The 5,567-nt window shown below is 38.4% G+C and overlaps 1 pseudogene; it reads left to right on the top strand.

The window, feature by feature from the left end:
• Nucleotides 1-1,572: 1,572 nt before the first annotated feature.
• LOC143639735 (uncharacterized) lies at nt 1,573-2,278 on the top strand (annotated as a pseudogene).
• Nucleotides 2,279-5,567: the final 3,289 nt, after the last annotated feature.

Raw genomic sequence — 5,567 nt, 5'->3', positions numbered from 1 at the left:
TATAAGTACTATCAAAAAGTGCTTATATTAGCTCTGTACTACACAACACGTTTCTAGGACATGTAATAGAGATGCAAACAATAAAGAAGTTAGGAGTAATCTGTGAGCCTGTCTTACTTCCTGTGAACTCACCAAAGAAAGGTATAAATCACTATAATGTTTGCCTTCTGAGTAGCCAATTTCTAGTGCTGGAATGGCTGGAAGCGGTTGAGTACAGTAAAGATTTGATGGACCAAATCGTGGAATTAATCGAGAGGCCAGGGAATCATGTGAACATTATGCATGTTGAGTATAGATTTCTCATGCTGTCAATCTCCCCTGGCCTCCACTATACATTTGGTGGGATATTTTAGATCTCAGTGACCTTGGAGGATGTGGCTGTGAACTTCACCCAGGAGGAGTGGGCTTTGCTGGATCCTTCCCAGAAGAACCTTTACAGAGATGTGATGCTGGAGGTCCTCAGAAACCTGGCTTCTATAGGTAATAATGATGTTTTTAAAATTAATCAAATAGACAATTCATGTTTATTTTGGTCATTTATGCAGAAGGTGAAAAAGGAATCAATTGGTGAATTATTGCAGCATAAATGGCACCTAGGATTTGGCAAAGCATTTCTAACTCCTGAATACTCATAAAGATTGTTCTGTTCTCATTTTAGGTAAGAAATGGGAAGACAAGATCACTGAAGACCATATTGAAAACTCTGGGAGCAATGTAAGGTAACTGTATCACAAGAGGAGTCCACGAGGGGGTCTGAGAATTGTCATATAATTTTTAAATCAAACCAACCAGAGAAGTATGCATAATTTGAGAAGTATTTATTCTTATAGTGTTTTTTACCAGAAATATATACTTAGCTGTAACAGATATTCAGTCTTTTCAAAGTATTTGACATTCAAAAAGTACTATGAAATTGCATATGTGAATACCACTATTTGGATAATAGCCATAGAGAAGCTGTGTTACAAAGGATTGTTTCCTTTCAATCTCCTTATTTTTCGGCAAGTTGAACAAGTCAGAAAACCTAGCCTTTACCTGATATTGGTAGTAATGTAAAGATCTATAAATACATAGAAAATTGTGAATGAATCAAGCATTGATTATGTGCTGGTCACTTCTTCTTCCTTAAAGAAGTCATATGGTAAACTCAAAGGCACAAAATAGTGTGGGAAAACCTTCAAATTGATTCCAATTCTTAATTGAACAAAGAAAAATTTTAATAGAGTAAATCCATGTCACTTCATTATGTGTGCAAAAGACTTCATATGACCTTCATTTCTTCATAGGCAGATCACATCATACTCTGGACACAAATACTACAAGCATGAGGAATGTGAAGAGAAGTCATGTGAATTTAAACAATATAAGAAATCTCTGGTTTCTCCCCAAAATATTCACACACAAATGTTAATACAAGCTGGAGATGGACTTTATGAATCTACAGTACATGGGAAAGTCATCAGTCATTCCAGTGACATTCAAAGGCATGGAGATACTCATGCTTGGTGTCAACCCTATGTATATCAGCAATGTGGTGAGGCCTCGTCTCCTCCCACAGGTGTTCCAGGACACATGAGAACACACAGTGAGTGTAAACGTTTTCAATGTGAGGTATGTGGGAAAGCCTTTTGTTTCTCCTCTTTATTAAGAAGACATGAAAGAACTCATGCTGGAGAGAAAGTGTATGAGTGTAAACGAGGTGGTCAGACCTGTATTTCATACACAAGTCTTCAAAGGCACAGCATCACACACATGGGGAATGAATGTTTCAAATGTAAGGTATGTGGGAAAGACTTTTCTTATCCCAGTTTACTTAGAACACACCAGAGAATGCATACTGGAGAGAAGCCCTATGAATGTAAGCAGTGTGGAAAAACCTTCACTCAGTCCTCTGGCCTTCACTCACATAAAAAACTTCATACTGGAGAGAAGCCCTATGAATGTAAGCAGTGTGGCAAAGCCTTTGCTACTGCCTTTGGCCTTCAGATACATGAACGAACTCATACTGGAGAGAAGCCATATGAATGTAAGCAGTGTGGGAAAGCCTTCACTCAGTCCTCTAACCTTCACTCACATGAAAAAACTTACTGGTGAGAAGCCCTATGCATGCAAGCAGTGTGGCAAAGCCTTTTCTACATCCGGTTCCCTTCAGATTCATGAAAGAATGCATACTGGAGAGAAGCCCTATGAATGTAAGCAGTGTGGCAAAGCCTTTGCTACATCCCCTCCACTTCACAGACATGGAAGAATACATACCATAGAAAAGCGCTATGAATAACAATAATGTGGAAAAGTTTTTGCCACATCCTTTCTGCTTCACACAAGTGAAAGAACATATACTGCAGAGAAATTGTATGCATATAAACAATTGGTAAACTTTTCTGTTATTACTGTTTCACTCATATACATGTAGGAAGTTACTGGAGAAAAGTCCTTTGAATGTAAAACCTGGTAAATCAATATTTCATGTCATCCTCAAAGACAAGGAAGGATTCACACTGCTGAAAATTTGTGTGTGTGTGTGTGTGTGTGTGTGTGTGTGTGTGTGTTTGAGAGAGAGAGAGAGACAGAGACAGAGACACTGGGGATTTATTTTGGTTGTGTTCTACCATTTAGCTACATTCCTGTTACTTTTTATTTTGAGACAGGGACTTGCTGCATTTCTTAGGGTCTTCCTAAGGTGGTGAGGCTAGCCTCCAACATTGATCCTTCAGAATTAGCCTCTCAAGTCTGAGGAATTAAAGGCATACACCACCACTTCCAACTGAGTAGCTCTTTTTTTAAATTTTTATTGTTGGTTGTTCAAAACATTACATAGTTCTTGATATATCATATTTCACAATTTGATTCAAGGGGGATATGAACTCCCATTTTTACCCCATATACAGATTGCAGAATCACATCAATTACACATCCATTGATTTACATATTGCCATACTAGTGTCTGTTGTATTCTGCTGCCTTTCCTATTCTCTACTATTCCCCTCCCTCCCCAGTAACTCTTTAAATGTATAAAATTATCATAAATCATTCCATTTTTCCCTATTGCCTTGAAAGCCATTTCATTCACATTGAAAAGCAAACCCTCTGAATGTAAGCAGTGTGGCAACACCTTTGCTACACCCCTTCAGCTTCATAAACATTGAAGACTACATACCAGAGAAAAGCCATGGAATACATACCAGAATACATATGAGAAAAAAGCTACATCCTGTCAGCTTCCCATCCAGCACTGTTTTTCTTCTCATACATGAAAACACAGAGAGAAGCCCTGTGAGTGTGAGAAATGTGGGGAATCTAGTTTTCACAGTATTTTACTAAGGACTGGGAAGATTCTTTTGGAATAAAAAGAATAAATCCTATGCAAGTAAGAAATATAAAGGGTTCAGCTGTTCTAGTTTTGTTCTGTTGTATGAAAGGACTCACACTGTAGAAAATGGTGACTAGAAGCCATATGAGCTAGTATTCAGCTTTCAGAGATTTCTTCAAACATGTAAAGAACACACATCTGGGAAGATCTTTTTTGTCTATTTAAAATTGTAGTAAGACTTTCAACTTTCCAGGTCCCTTTGAACAACATTTAAGAAATCACACCAGAGAAAAGCCCTGTATATAGAAATGTGGTAGGACCTTTGCTTGTTTCAGATCCATTTGAACTTGTTCAGACTTGAGGAAATTTTTATTTAATTTCATTTTCTTTATTTATTTTGAGAAAACCACTGTAGGTGTGAGAAAGAGTGTGTGCCTTCATTTCTTTTTTTATCTATTCAGAGGTAACAAGAATGCACCCTGAGTTGGAGAGGAGCATTGCATCAGCATGAAGATTTGAAAGCAACATGTTTTTCTGGGTTAAATCTCTCTTATTGTTAGATTCCATTTTCCTGTATTTTATGTCTTTTGTGTCTAATGTTTCATTACATATTGTGTATGTTAGTTTAGGCCTCTCCACTCCAGCCTTTAGTATCGATTGGTGAAATGTCTCTTCTGAACTACCTTCTTCTCTTTCTTTGTTCAGATTTCACCCAGGAGTGCTCTACCACTGAGTTTCTCCACAGTCTTTTTAATTGTTATTTTTTGAGATGAGGTGAGGCTGGGAGCTGGGACCATAGAGATGTGTCTTTGTACCCTGCAGCTGGCCTCTTTCTTTTCCCTGATTGCTTATTGATCTGTTGATGACTCTGGGGCCCCACTCTTGTCATTTATGCTTGTTCTAAGTCTCGTGTGTTGTATTGTATGTAAGCCCATTAAAAACCATTATAATAGCATGTCATTTGTGTATATTATTTGGAGAGGCACTTTCTCTAAATATATTTTGCCCTATGCTTGGGTTGATTTCTCTTTTCTTTTCCCAGTTCTGGGGACCCAATCCTGCCTTGTGCATGGTAGGCAGGCAATCTAGCACTTAGCACTTTCATAGCTCAGGTGGTGAGTTTGCTGGTGCTGTGTGTGTGGACCCCACTGATGACCACATCAGCAGATGCAGCTCTGCAGGTGTTTCCTCCACAATCGCAGATGATCTCTTCCTTCTTAAAGGTCTTTTATACCAGTGAATTTTTTTTATTGGTTGTTCAAAACATTACAAAGCTCTTGACATATCATATTTCATACATTAGATTCAAGTGGGTGATAAACTTCCATTTTTACCCTAAATATAGATTGTAGAATCACATCGGTTACACATCCACAAGTTTACATAATGCCCTATTAGTAACTGTTGTATTCTGCTACCTTTCCTATCCTCTACTATCCCCCCTCCCTTCCCCTCCCATCTTCTCTCTCTACCCCATCTTCTGTAATTCATTTCTCCCTCTTGTTTTTTTTCCCATTCCCCTCAGAACCTCTTATATGTAATTTTGAATAGCAATGAGGGTCTCCCTCCATTTCCATGCAATTTCTCTTTTCTCTCCCTTTCCCTCCCATCTCATGTCTCTGTTTAATGTTAATCTTTTCTTCCTGCTCTTCCTCCCTGCTCTGTTCTTAGTTGCTCTCATTATATCAAAGAAGACATTTGGTATTTGATTTTTAGGGATTTGCTAGCTTCACTAAGCATAATCTGCTCTAGTGCCATTCATTTCCCTGCAAATTCCATGAATTTGTCATTTTTAAGTGCTGTGAAATACTCCATGGTGTATAAATGCCACTTTTTTTTTATCCATTCATCTATTGAAGGACATCTGGGTTAGTTCCACAGTCTAGCTATTGTGAATTGTGCTGCTATGAATATCAATGTGGCAGTATCCCTGTAGTACGCTCTTTTAAGGTCTTCAGGGAATAGTCCGAGAAGGGCAATAGCAGGGTCAAATGGTGGTTCCATTCCCAGCTTTCCCAGGAATCTCCATACTGCTTTCCAAATTGGCCTCACCAATTTGCAGTCCCACCAGCAATGTACAAGAGAACCCTTTTCCCCACATCCTCGCCAGCACTTGTTGTTGTTTGATTTCATAATGGCTGCCAATCTTACTGGAGTGAGATGGTATCTTAGGGTGGTTTTGATTTGCATTTCTCTGACTGCTAGAGATGGTGAGCATTTTTTCATGTACTTATTGATTGATTGTATGTCCTTCTCT

The sequence above is a fragment of the Callospermophilus lateralis genome, chromosome Y (assembly GCF_048772815.1).
Source record: "Callospermophilus lateralis isolate mCalLat2 chromosome Y, mCalLat2.hap1, whole genome shotgun sequence".
Classification (NCBI taxonomy): Eukaryota; Metazoa; Chordata; class Mammalia; order Rodentia; family Sciuridae; genus Callospermophilus; species Callospermophilus lateralis.
Note: the sequence above shows the minus strand (reverse complement) of the source record. Positions and strands in the feature narration are given on the sequence as shown.